At 44.4% G+C, this 13,948-nt stretch overlaps 1 protein-coding gene and 1 long non-coding RNA gene across 3 annotated transcripts in view; one reads left to right on the top strand and one right to left on the bottom strand.

The window, feature by feature from the left end:
* The window catches only part of LOC118232801 (natural killer cell receptor 2B4-like), a 112,529-nt gene that overhangs the window by 49,858 nt on the left and 48,723 nt on the right, over nt 1-13,948 (top strand). The window lies entirely within an intron of this gene.
* On the bottom strand, nt 11,314-12,351 carry LOC118232817. The gene is made up of 2 exons (XR_004766401.1): nt 11,587-12,351; nt 11,314-11,448 (listed from the first exon to the last, which is right to left on the bottom strand). It is a non-coding gene; the product is annotated as an uncharacterized LOC118232817 (long non-coding RNA).

The raw sequence follows: 13,948 nt of genomic DNA, 5'->3' as shown, positions 1-13,948 counted from the left end.
GCCCCATAGTGTTGGTGCCGAAACCAGACGGCACCATTCGCTTCTGTAATGATTTTAGAAAATTGAATGGAATCTGAAAGTTCGATGCCTACCCGATGCCCCGAATTGATGAACTAATAGAACGGCTGGGGACCGCCCGGTTTATCAGCACACTTGACCTGACAAAGGGTTATTGGCAGGTGTCCTTAGCTCCCGAGGCGCGGGAGAAAACTGCTTTCGCCACCCCTGACGGGCTGTTCCACTACAGGAAGCTGCCCTTTGGATTGCACGGGGCTCCACCCACCTTCCAGAGGTTGATGGACCAGGTTCTCCGTCCCCATCGTGAGTATGCCGCGGCCTACCTCGACGATATTGTAATCCATGGGAACGAGTGGGAGATCCACCTAAACCAGGTGAATGCAGTTTTACAGGCCTTAAGGGGGGCGGGACTAACAGCTAACCCAAAAAAATGTCGACTCGGCCTACGGGAGGCTGAGTACCTGGGGTACACGATCGGGAGGGGATGTGTAAAACCCCAGGTAAAGAAAGTGGAGGCGATTCGGGACTGGCCACGCCCCCTCACCAAGAAGAAAGTACGCACGTTTGTGGGGTTGACGAGCTACTACCGGAGATTTGTTCCCAACTTTGCCTCCCGAGCCAGCCCCCTGACGGATCTGACCAGGAGCCATCTGCCCGCCCAGGTGACATGGACCGAGGAGGCGGAGAAAGCCTTCCAGGACTTAAAGGGAGCACTGTGTTCTGGACCCGTGCTGGTGACCCCAAACTTCTCCAAACCACTGGTGGTGCAGACCGATGCGTCCGAAACAGGGCCGTCCTATCACAGCTACAAGAAGGTGAGGAACACCCAGTCGTATACATTAGCCGGAAGCTGTTACCGCGGGAGCAAAGATATTCCACTGTGGAGAAAGAATGTCTAGCGATCAAGTGGGCCCTGGAAACGCTGAAATATTACTTTTTGGGACGGCACTTCACCCTCGTAACGGACCATGCACCACTGGTTTGGATGTCACGCAATAAGGACAGTAACGCCCGGGTCACCCGCTGGTTCCTATCCTTACAGCCCTTTGCGTTCTCTGTCATCCACAGATCAGGTGCAGCCCATGGAAATGCCAATGCCCTCTCCAGGAGGGATGCTCTAGGGAGCTGGACCGCCCCTCCCTCCCGGTCGGAGCTGAGGGGGGGGTGTGTGGCAGACGGCAGGGAGAGGTGAGGGGAGTGGTAATTGAGGGCAGATATGTTGCCGCCTGCTGGCTCCACCCCTGAGCCTTATATGGACTTCCTGCCCCAACGAGGCAAGCCTGGGCTTAATTAAGCCATTAAGTGCAGGGGGATAAAAGGGGAAGCGGAGTGCACAAAGGGCGCAAAGTACCGTGAGGGAAACGCGTGTGGTGGAGAGTAAGTGAAAGCTAAAAAATATCTGTGTGATTACCTGTTGTGACCCGGACTGTTTGACAAACCCCGCTGTGTACCGAACTGTTTTGGCTGAGGACCTGGTTTTTTTGGATATCCCTGGAATACGGAAAAGGACAATGAGAACGGATTGTGGACTTTGGATTGGTTGCTGAATCTCCCCCTTTCCCTCTGTGTGTAAATTTTCCCTAATAAATCCCCCAATTACACTCCAGTTGTGTTTCGTGTGCATGTTTAGTTCTCGAATTGGTCACGTGGAAACCCCACACCCGTGAGCCTGCCACAATGTGTGGATACACTTTTGTGTGCCTGTTTGGGGTTTATTTTTAATATGAGGCGGTGCTGTAAGATGGAATATTCACAGCCTTCACACAGGAAGTGTGACAGTGTGAAGAAATGTTTCCAGTTAATGACGATTTGCTTGTGAACCTGGGGGGGGGGGGGGGCTTGGTGATTGGTGTACTATGGAGAGAGAGATCTGCATTAATGAGTGCACTTGTATCTGAGGAGAAAGGTGTATGCCAATAAGTGCACTTCTACCTGAGGAGAGAAGATCTACATCTCTTACATGTCTTATCCCTTAACACCACACATAGGGGCGACATAGCTCAGGAGGTAAGACCGATTGTCTGGCAGTCGGAGGGTTGCCGGTTCAATCCCCGCCCTGGGCGTGTCGAAGTGTCCTTGAGCAAGACACCTAACCCCTAACTGCTCTGGCGAATGAGAGGCATCAATTGTAAAGCGCTTTGGATAAAAGCGCTATATAAATGCAGTCCATTTTACCATTTACATGCCTCTGCTGCCACATGATTTTTTCGTAACGGCGAAAGACCCCCCAACCCCCCTGGGTAGTGGGGTTAGGGCTTCATCTGCTGGTGCAGAAGGTGCTGTTCAGATTAGCCAGCCCGTAGCTGCAGCTATAGGCATTTAGACAGACATTGCTAACGCTTTACAGGGTACAGGGTACGTACGGAAGTAATATTAATAAGCGGAAGTAGCAGCTTTAATTCCTCGTTCAGAAGCCCATTACAGTTCCACACTGCATAATGGAACCTCTGATCATCATCGTTTTGGCTTTCTCTGCGATCTCAGGTACGGCACCTTTACACACTTTTAGAGTACTCATCTTCTTCATGCTTCTGTATGTTTGTATAAATGTATTTACTGGTCCATCAGGGATATTGTATTCAAATAAATACATTCATGACGGGCGCGTGGCGCGTCGTACCGAAATTAGCCGGAAGGCCATGGCTCCTGCCTCGTTGTTTTGGGTGAGGTTGAGGTTTATTGATGAGACTTTTTAGGTGAGACTGGCAGTACAAACCGCACTGTTTTAGGGGTGATGCTTTACTACAGTAATTTCTTTGATAAAATGTATTATTGGTTTTAAATACTTGACTTAGGGACCACAATTTCATGAATTTTCTGTGAACTCCCTGGCGTTTGAAACGATGACATTTTTTTTCTTGACTCGACTTTTCGCTCCACAATTTTTTATTTGTAACCAAACAATTCACGTGTGGGTAAAGCGCACATTCTTAACTTTTACTGACGGGTATTTCTTATACATTTTGGTTCCAATATGTAGAAACCACAGCTTTTTTATGAATAGACCCCCCATTTCAGGGCATCATAACGTTCGGGAGAAATGGTGTGATAGGTGTTCCTGATTAGTCTGGTGAGTTCAGTTGCTTCCCTAGCACAGATATAAGTGAGCTTTCAGTATCTAATTTTGAATCTAACCTACATTACATTACATTACAGGCATTTGGCAGATGCTCTTATCCAGAGCGACGTACAACAAAGTGTATAACCATAACCAGGAACAAGTATGACGAAAACCCTAGAGAGAAGTACCAGTCCAAGTGCAGGGAACAACCGCATAGTTCAACTTGGACCCTGAAGGTTAAACTGATTAGCACTAACACAAACAAGAACAGCAACAACGCAGTCTATGGAAAAGTACAAGCAGTAGTTAAGAAAGTTAATGCACCTAAGTCACCTACGAAACAGCTACCTAGTTACAACCCTAAGCTTACAGTCATTTAAGAGATTACAGGGAGGTTGGGAGGGATGGGGAGAGGTGCAGCCTAAAGAGGTGAGTCTTGAGTCGTCCCTTGAAATGGGTCAGTGTCTCAGCTGTTCTGACCTCCACGGGGAAGTCATTCCACCATTGTGGGGCCAGAACAGACAGGAGACGTGTTCTGGAAGCGCAGGTGCGAAGAGGGGGAGGTGCCAGGTGTCCTGAGGTAGCAGAACGGAGGGATCTGGCTGGCATGTAGGGTTTGAATAACTTGTGGAGGCATGCTGGGGCTGATCCCTTGACTGCCTGGTATGCTAGGACCAATGTTTTAAATTTGATGCAAGCTATAACAGGCAGCCAGTGGAGGGTAGTGAGCAGGGGAGTGACGTGGGAGTGTCTGGGGAGGTTGAAGACCAGACGAGCTGCAGCATTCTGAATGAGTTGCAGGGGTCTGATGGCAGATGCCGGTAGACCAGCCAGAAGAGAGTTGCAGTAGTCCAGGCGGGATAGAACCATTGCTTGGACCAGGAGCTGGGTTGAGTAGGTGGTGAGAAAGGGGCGGATTCTCTTGATGTTATACAGGAAAAATCTGCATGCCCGGCTTACTGCTGCGATGTTCTTGGAGAGGGACAACCTGTTGTCCATCACCACTCCGAGATTCTTGGCACAGGGTGATGATGTCACTAAGGTGTCCCCTAGGGAAATGGAAAAATCGAGGAGGGGAGAGGATAGAGCAGGAATAAAGATTAGCTCCGTCTTTCCCGGGTTGAGCTTCAGGTGGTGATGGTCCATCCAGCTCTGTATGTCCCTCAGGCAAGCGGAGATGCGGGCAGGGACCTGTGTGTCCGATGGGGAGAAGGAGAGAAAGAGTTGCGTGTTGTCGGCATAGGAGTGATAGGACAAGCCATGGGCAGAGATTACATGGCCAAGGGATCTGGGAACCTTTCAATTGTCTTTGGAGTTTGTTACTGGCATTTGTGTTTTTAATCAATTTCAAGCACGTGTACCAAAATAATAATTTATCTGAGGTATAAAAAAACTTTCAGCTGGAAAGGGTAGTGTGCAGGGTTGAGTTGTGTTGTGTGTATGTGTTCGTACAAGTGTGCGCGCACGTGAGTATGAGTGTGTGTATGTGTGTGTGCGTGAGAATGAGTGTGTGTACATGTGTGTGTTGGTAAGAGTGTGTGTACGTGTGTGCATATGGGTATGAGTGTGTGTACGTGTGTGCGTGCGGGTAATTCATTGTGGCATTTTACAACTTCTGAAAACCTGAAAATTTGTAGAATAGGTTTAAATGTCACATTTTTCAGCACAAAAAGACAGAAATCATAAATTATACATTAGGCTGATGGTTTTTTTTTTTTTACTGTGAAGTACATTGCAAATATCAGTTTCATACTGTATTACACATTCTGCCATTAAATGTGTTTCGGATATACGGTGGTGATTTGTTACTGTATTAGTTTGGATGCTGTAAAATGTGTTATTGTGCAATAGTAGCTTGCAAGTGATTTGGATTTAAAGTAAGAAAGTCTTTCATAGATGTATGATAATACCTTGTAAAAGTATTGTATTTCATTGTACTGTATAATGTGTGGTGTATATGGTATCTGCTGAACAGAATTTGTTTTGAAGTTTTAAAATGAACATTTCTCTGTTTTTTCCCAGTTTCCAGAGCTGAGGAGTCTCTGTTTGTGCGTAAGGGAAGCTCTGTTCGTCTGGATGTGCAGGGATATGCAGAACTCCGGTTTAACACCCTTTCCTGGCATTTCAATATCTCCACAGCCGTACTAGAATACAATTATGAAGTTAAACATCTGAAATTATTTAAATCTTATGAAACCAGGGCAGAATTTGATCAAAAGAACTTCACTCTGCTGCTGAAGAACGTGCAGGAGAGAGACAGTGGGATCTACACAGCAGAGATAACTGATGAAGAAGGACAGCGAAGACATGTTGCTTCCTACAGGCTCACAGTTCAAGGTAGAAATAACACACTGTTTTACAGTCTCTGTGTACAATACAATCATGAGGGTGCTAAAAAGATATGGGTGGAGAATACATCGATACTAATGCATTTAAATAATGCTGTCATTCTGTAGATAAATGTGATTTCTGAGATTATCATGAGATTGTCATTTGATGATATTTCTCAGATTATTATAAGATTATATGGTTAAATTTGAGTATATGGGATTATTATTGCCAATTTAATGTATGAGATTATTATGGGACTATATGGTGCAATGTGTCACATTTTGGCCAATTGGATTGGTTGTTGTTTTTCAGAGGCCCCGCCCACACCCGAGGTGGGAGTGGCTTTACTCTCCTCTGCTGGAGGGTTCTGTAACGTGTCAGTGAACTGCTCTGCTAAAGACACCTGGGCCAGCTACACCTGTGACCACGCCCACTGCACACAGGTAGCAAATACAACCTTGTCAACAGAAGTCAAGATCACTGTCACCGCAACTAACGAGGCCATCTACTGCAGCAGCAGTAACCGGGTCGACACAAAGACGCGATCAGAATCCACAAAGGACATCTGTAAGTCTGCCTGTCTGTTTGTGGATAAAGTCTGAAAGTCTGTCTGTGTCTATATTTCAGTCTGACATGTTTATATGTTTGTCTGGCATCTGTGATTCTGTGAGTTGTTCATGTACATTTATGGCTGCAGGCAGTAGTGTTCGCCATGAGATGTTGTGGTGCTTATGTCTTGTAACTTTTTCTGTTTGTATGTGAGTGTGCATGTGTGTACTTGTGTGTTTGTGTGTAACAGGAGCTGTCTCTGTGGGGTCCTGTGTAATGTTCTGTGTGATGTTCTTTATTTCCTGTAGGTCCAGTTACTCCAGTAACACCATCTCCTGGCCTCTCGCTGTGTGCGCTAAAGTCAGTGCTGTTCTCCCTGGGTCTGGTTGCTATGGTTTCGGCTGTCATCGCAGTTAATGCCAGAGAGAGGTGCTGCAGGTCAGTCATTCCTGTGTTTACACCTCTCATTAGCAGTGAGCTTGAATCTGACACACTCAGTGACCTCATTAATGAGCATACAAACAGACTCACACACTCTACCCCATACTCACACATACTACCACACACTCACACCCTCCACCACACACTCACACACTCTACCCCTCACTCACACACTCTACCCCATACTCACACATACTACCACACACTCACACCCTCCACCACACACTCACACACTCTACCCCTCACTCACACACTCTACCACACACTCACTCACTCTCCCTCACACTCACACACTCCACCACACACTCACACACTCTACCCCTCACTCACACACTCTACCACACACTCACTCACTCTACCTCACACTCACACACTCTACCCCATACTCACACACTCTACCTCACACTCACACACTCTACCCCATACTCACACACACTAACACATACTCACACCCTCCACCACACACTCACACACTCTACCCCATACTCACACCCTCCACCACACACTCACACACTCTACCTCACACTCACACACTCTACCACACACTCACTCACTCTACCTCACACTCACACACTCTACCCCATACTCACACACATGACCACACACTCGCAGACTCTACCCCATACTCACACACATTAACACAGTCACACCCTCCACCACACACTCACACACTCTACCCCATACTCACACACTCTACCACACACTCACACACTCCACCACACGTTCACACACACTACCACACACTCACACTGTACCCCATACTCACACACACTACCACACACTCACACACTGTACCACACACTCACACACACTACCACACACTCACACCCTCCACCACACACTCTTCTGCTCATTTACACATTTTACCCCTCACTCACACACTCTAATGCACGCTGTACTGTTTCATGTGAATTTCAGATGCAGTTCTGAAGTTTAATTTATTTATTTATGTTGTTTTTTTCAGAGATCAGTGAGGACTGAGAGAGAAGGATAAATTTGTGAGAGGGGAGGAGAGAATTAATATCTGAAATAACTGTGTGTGTGTATGTGTTTGTGCATGTGCGTGTGTATGTAAGTGTGTGTGCATGCGTGTGTGTGCGTGCATGCATGTGTGTGCGTGCATGTGTGTGTGTTGTGTGTGTGTGCGTGCACGTGTGTGTGTTTGTATCAAAAACTGAAGATGAACTAGTTTGTCCAAGTTTTGCTGTGATTAATTGCAAGCATTTTTAGCTGCCACGTGAACTGTATTTTTTATGTTTTTTGTTTCAAGCTTTTAGTTTTTTATATCTCAATTTATGTGTTTTTGGATTTTAATGTGTTTTTGGATGATTAGCTTTTCATCCACTTGAGCCAAAGATGATTTTCCATCATCTGATGAACAATAAAGTTTTCTTATTTGGAAGTCATCTTACTTTTGCTCTCATGAATCCTTAATGGGCATTCAATTAAAGGAAAACATGAGATAGTATTGTAATGGTAAAGAAACACAAAGAAAATATAATTCTAATGAAATTGCAAAATTTTCGGTTCAATATCATGCAATAAATATGGAATAAATACTGAATAAGTTTTAGGGCACATGCACTTCCACTAAACCTTAGTTTTTGTGATCAACCCCTATATTCAATTACACACTGGTACCCATTTTAAGGGCATATTTTATATTCACTCAATGAAGCCTTTCAGTTCTTTAAGACTGAAAAATACATGAAACAGGAAGAGGTGTGTCCTGAATGTTATCGGAAGACCCATGCTAGAAGAGGAAGCTTTTTTTTAAATTATCAAGTGATTGTGTAGTCTGAAAAATAACCTTTTTGCTGCTCTCCAACTATAAAATCCTCACCGTTTTAATATAGTTAATAAAATATATTAAAAAAGAATCAACGTTTGAGGATGAAAAAAAATGAACGCAATAATTACAAACCTTTGCCATTCACATTTGGGGCAAATGGCACATTGTAAATAATGTTCATAATGAAGATGTCATGGTTTCAGGGTGCAGTGGCTGGGTGTGGCCACCAGGGGGGCACCCTGAGTCCTGATTGGGCTCACCGGTTTGCCGCCTATTCAACGTGACAACGTGAGTTCTTCGCGTCTGTGTTGCTATCACTAAGACCAGAGCCAGGTAATAGGACGGTGGGACAAGTGCTCTGTGTGAGCTTTATCGGCTTCGCTACTATTATTTCTCTGTCTTTTTTTTCCCCTTCCCTCTGTTTAGTCCTTTGGGATTTAGGGGCTACTTGTAGTAGCTTGGTGGTACCCTTGTCAGTGCGCTTTTGAACCTCCAAACACTACCCATTCCCCATTATAGAAGATTAATAAATAAATAAAACTTTGGTGAGTCACAAATTGTACATTTTGTGTGTATTCCACACACTGCATTAGTAATTCAGGTACCTGGTTGTAATCTGTAATTTGGTTTGTTTTGTTTAGATTTTTAAGAAGTTTTAGCCAATGTTATGCAGGCAGGCTTCTAGAGCTTGTACCTGATTTAAATGGTCAGAATTTAACAAACTGCTTCCTGAAGATCACACAGGTTGTTGCTATATGGCAAAAACTATTTTTCACCAAATACAAGGTGCTCAACTCATTTTTAAATAACATTAATACTATTAATTTCATTAACAATGGTTAATTCTATTACTACTGCTACTACTACAGCTAATAATAATAATAATAATAATAATAATAAATTATTATTATTATTATTACTGTGGATAAGTGGGTATAGTTAAGGAATGGATGGATAATAATAATCATAATGATAAAAAATAACTTTTATTTGCATGGCACTTTTCAAGCATACAGGGCAAGATGATTTACAAGAGTAAAAAAACACAATAAAAAGACTTTAAAAAAGGTACAAATTAATAAAACATCAAAAAGACAGACAACAATGTAAGAAGATAAAAATGGATGAAATAGAAGTGAAAATACAGATCATTCGTTGTAAAAGGCAGGTCAGTAAACCTGGATCTTGAGAAGGGATTGGTATGAGGCCGCTGACTCAGCATGAATCGGAGGAGTCACATGACTTGCATCATGACTTGCATCTCCTCCTGACATCAGCATGAGAAGTTGCGGCGGGAGATCGAGCAGTTTGGTTGAGTTTGGTTTGGGAAAATCAGGGATAAAATCAGGGCTAAAAGAAATATGTTTGGACCCCACACTTTTTTTTTTACGGATTCCAGCCAGGGCTGTTTCTGGCCTAAATAAAAATGACTCTAAGCATAATTTTATAATAAAGATGGCAGGGGGGATGTGTGATTGTGATGACAGATCATGTGATGGAGATTGTGGTAGCAGAGCAGGGCGGAAGATTGTGACCAAGTGCTGTTTCTCTTTCTCCGCGTGGTCTTTAAGCCAATAAGGGGCTCTTTTCAAGGAAGGCAGGGCCCAACGCACAGTTTGTATCTCACCTACAGGATGGGGCGACCCTGATTTTGGTGCCCCTCACCAAGACCCGTCTGGATCTGGCAGGTCACTCAAAAACCGAGCCGGCGGTGCAGAACACACACACTAAAAAAAGCACTGTGAGGACAGCTGTCACTCTGAAACGGCTCAAGAGTTCCACAGCCGAAACGTTCCACAGCCGAAATGTTCCACAGCCGAAATGTTCCACAGCCAAAATGTTCCACAGCTTAAATGTTCCACAGCCAAAACGTTCCACAGCCAAAATGTTCCACAGCCGAAACGTTCCACAGCTTAAATGTTCCACAGCCGAAATGTTCCACAGCCAAAATGTTCCACAGCCAAAATGTTCCACAGCTTAAATGTTCCACAGCCAAAACGTTCCACAGCCAAAATGTTCCACAGCCGAAACGTTCCACAGCTTAAATGTTCCACAGACGAAATGTTCCACAGCCAAAATGTTCCACAGCCGAAACGTTCCACAGCTTAAATGTTCCACAGCCAAAATGTTCCACAGCCAAAATGTTCCACAGCTGAAATGTTCCACAGTCAAAATGTTCCACAGCCAAAATGTTCCACAGCTTAAATGTTCCACAATAAAATGCAAAAAAATTAAAAATAAATAAATACTCACGAGTCAACAATATCCCTCCATAGAAGGGGGCTGTGTGGCAGGTGCATGAAGGAAAGCATTGCTGAGAGACTCCACGGTGAACAGTTTGCAACAGAACAATTATGTGAGACATTTGGGTCATTGGATTCTTTGTGCTAAATGTCTTGGACCAATCACAGCACTGGAAGATCAGCAGCATGAATGAATAGAATCTTATTAACCCATTAAGGTGCAAGATCACAAATATGTTATTGGAATGCTTGTGACTGAACATTCGGATGCTGGTGTAACAATAGCTGCCTTTAATTGAAAGCAATGAAGTTCTAGAACTCCAATTTAGAATTAAAAAAAAAAAAACATTCCAGAAAGTCTACTCTTCTTTTTTTGACATTTTCTCCCCAATTTAGTCGTTATACCAATTCCCCATGTGTATCACAGTCCTGGTCAATGCGCTATCCTCTGTTGGTCTGGGCAGGGTGTAGACTACCACATGCCAGCCTCGGATACATGTGGAGTCACCAGCCGCTTCTTTTCCCCTGACAACAAGGAGTTTCACTGGGAGAGCGTAACGCATGCGGAGGTTCGCGCTATCTCTCCCAGATCCCCTCCCTGCTGAACAGGCGCCCCGACCAACCAGTAGGAGTAGCTAATGCAACGATCAGGACTCATGCCCTCACCGGCTTCCCACCCGCGAACACTGCCAATTGTGTTCGTAGGAACGTCTGACCAAGCCGGAAGTACCGCTGCCAGGTAATGAACCCGGGTCTCTGCGGCAGTAGTCAGAGGTAGAGTGCTTATACCTCTACACTACCCAGACGGCCCAGATAGTCTACTCTTCTAAGGGTTAAGATGCACTCTTATTCACGGTGGCATATACGGACTCAGGTTGTGTTGGAGGGTCTCCTGCTGGTCCCAACGTGACATAGACTGTGCTCACTTTTGGGTGGTGCTCTGGCTTTGCAGTGGTGACTGTTTCATACACGGTTACTTCCGTGCTTGTATTACTGAGCACCACACCCGGGCCCTACAGACAAACAGAGACAGGGACAGAACAGTTATCATTATCATCATTTAGGGCTTGGTGTATATATATATATATATATATGTGTGTGTGTGTAAAAAAACTGTAACAGATTTATAAGATTGATAGGAATAATTGTACCTCAACAGGAGCATATTCAGTGTTGCACTTTTCCTGTATCTGGGACCCTGTGAAATTCAAATCTAGTTAATACTTCACTGGGTTCAACAGCAGAATGTATCAGGGTTCAATGAAAGAAATGTTCTCAGTAAGGGGCAGCCATTTTTAGAATTAACAACATCACTTCATGTGTAAATGTATTTTAAAATACTTCAAATATGTATTTACATACATTTTCAAATACAAATACAAATACGTGTTTGTATTTGACCCAGCTCTGGTACAGACTGCTCAGGCTTAAGAGTGTAGGAGAGCATTTTTATCCCACAAGCTACAGCAGCAGTGAACACCAGTGTACACTGATGTGCCATTTTACAACAAATTACACTCTGTATAGCTGTTTACTTTATTAATTCATTCATTCATTTAATTTAATTTACATTTACACAACACCATCATTTCATATTTAAATTGCTGTAACTGTACGGCATGTTATGGCAGACTAGCAGTTAGCCACGAGAGGGATACAGGGTGGTGTGGCTGCTTAGCTTCGGCAGTTAGCCATGAGAGGGGTACAGGGTGGCGTGGCCACAGGAATAGCAAATGTAATCTGGAAATACTCACTGAATCATTAATCACTCAGTGAATGACAGTGATTCACTTCTATTTGTGCAATATTAAAACCTCATGTGCCTTACCTCCAGATATCTTCCTCCTTTTATAAATGACAAAGACGACGATGATGATGATGATTATGATGATGATGATAATGGCGACAACGGCAACATTTCTCGGCAACAAGACTCTCATAGGTTTGGGATTGATCGGTGTACCTGTAGTGAGAGACAGACTGTCATTTTGGATTTCTCTGATCAGGACTCTGATCCCCTACTCCATCAGGGGTTCCCAAACTGCGGGGTCGGGTAGCCAGATGGGTTAGAAATGTCCAGTTTTCAAATTGTTTGAACAAGTCCGGTTTGTGGTACCAAGCAAACATTGTAAATGTCCAGTCTGAGTAGTTGATTGAAATTTAACCGCTAGTTTGTAATGAATTCCATCTTCCCTCTGCACTGTTACATTCACCCCACCCTCCATCCCCCACCCCCCCAGTTTCTGATCAGACCCCACAGCATTCCCTCATAATTCCCCCCCCCCCCCACTATGTGTGCGTGACATGCAGTTTTGACAAATTCTGAAACTGGCAACCGCAACCCTACTATGCAGTCGAAGGGGCTGGGAGGGGGCGTCACTAAAGACACTCGGAAAAAAACAACCTTTCTGTGCAAAATTCCTTTTGACATTCACACCTGTGAAGTGGAACACTTCAGTTGAACATGTCAGGCTACATTTTACAGTTTCTCAATTTCTCTCAAAATGTGTTTCCTGAATATATGACTATTTTTCACAAAAGCTCTAATCAACTCTATTCGACTGTTTTGGCATAATATCTCTAGCAAATTGAAAATCTAGAGATAGATCTACTAAATGACACTCTCATGCCATGAAATGAATAGACCCTACTGAGGACCAATTACATTCTTGTATGATACCTGAAAATACACTTAAACTTCTGGACCAAATCAACATGGTTCTGGACCAAAGCAACATGCTGTCTGCACGAAAGCAACAAGATTCTGCACCAAAGCAACACGGTTCTGGACCAAAGCAACATGCTGTCTGCACGAAAGCAACAAGGTTCTGCACCAAAGCAACGCGGTTCTGGACCAAAGCAACATGCTGTCTGCACGAAAGCAACACGGTTCTGCACCAAAGCAACACGGTTCTGGACCAAAGCAAAGCGGTGGAAGCGTCTAGGATCCCAGACTATATCTTAGTTGGGCTGCTCCGAGCCGCCTGGATCTTTCTGTTTTCGTGGGACGAGGGTGTGATGGACTGCGCCAAAAATAGTAGGATATACAGCTGTTTTATGGTCCCGTTCTGGCATGACAAGATAGGACCTCATGGTGATGAGGTGAAATTTACCCCACCTGGGGCAAATGGCCAAGAAGTGTTCTTAAGAACACTTCCTGGTTTTGTTGAGAGACGTTGCTCACTAGCGCCAGTGCGGTTGGCTCCAGTGTAGGACTTTCAGCCCCCCGTTTCAATGCAAGTCAATAGTAACAATACGGTCAAAATACAGTCAATCATTTTGTCTACAAGAACATGTAGTCACAATAGGTGTGATTTTTTTTGGTCTAATGTCTCCCCGTGTGTCAGTTCATTAAGCTGTGTCATTTGGACAATATTTCAATATTTTGTCGACCAATTGGGGACAGTTTGTGTCACTGCCTAGTCACTGTGTGTCACTTAGTGTGTGGGGGGGTGGGGGGGTGGTGTTGTCTCATGTGCTCAGTGGATGACCCCAAGCAGGCCAGGACTTCAT

The sequence above is a fragment of the Anguilla anguilla genome, chromosome 8 (genome assembly GCF_013347855.1).
Source record: "Anguilla anguilla isolate fAngAng1 chromosome 8, fAngAng1.pri, whole genome shotgun sequence".
Classification (NCBI taxonomy): domain Eukaryota; kingdom Metazoa; phylum Chordata; class Actinopteri; order Anguilliformes; family Anguillidae; genus Anguilla; species Anguilla anguilla.
This window is presented reverse-complemented; position numbering and strand designations above follow the sequence as displayed.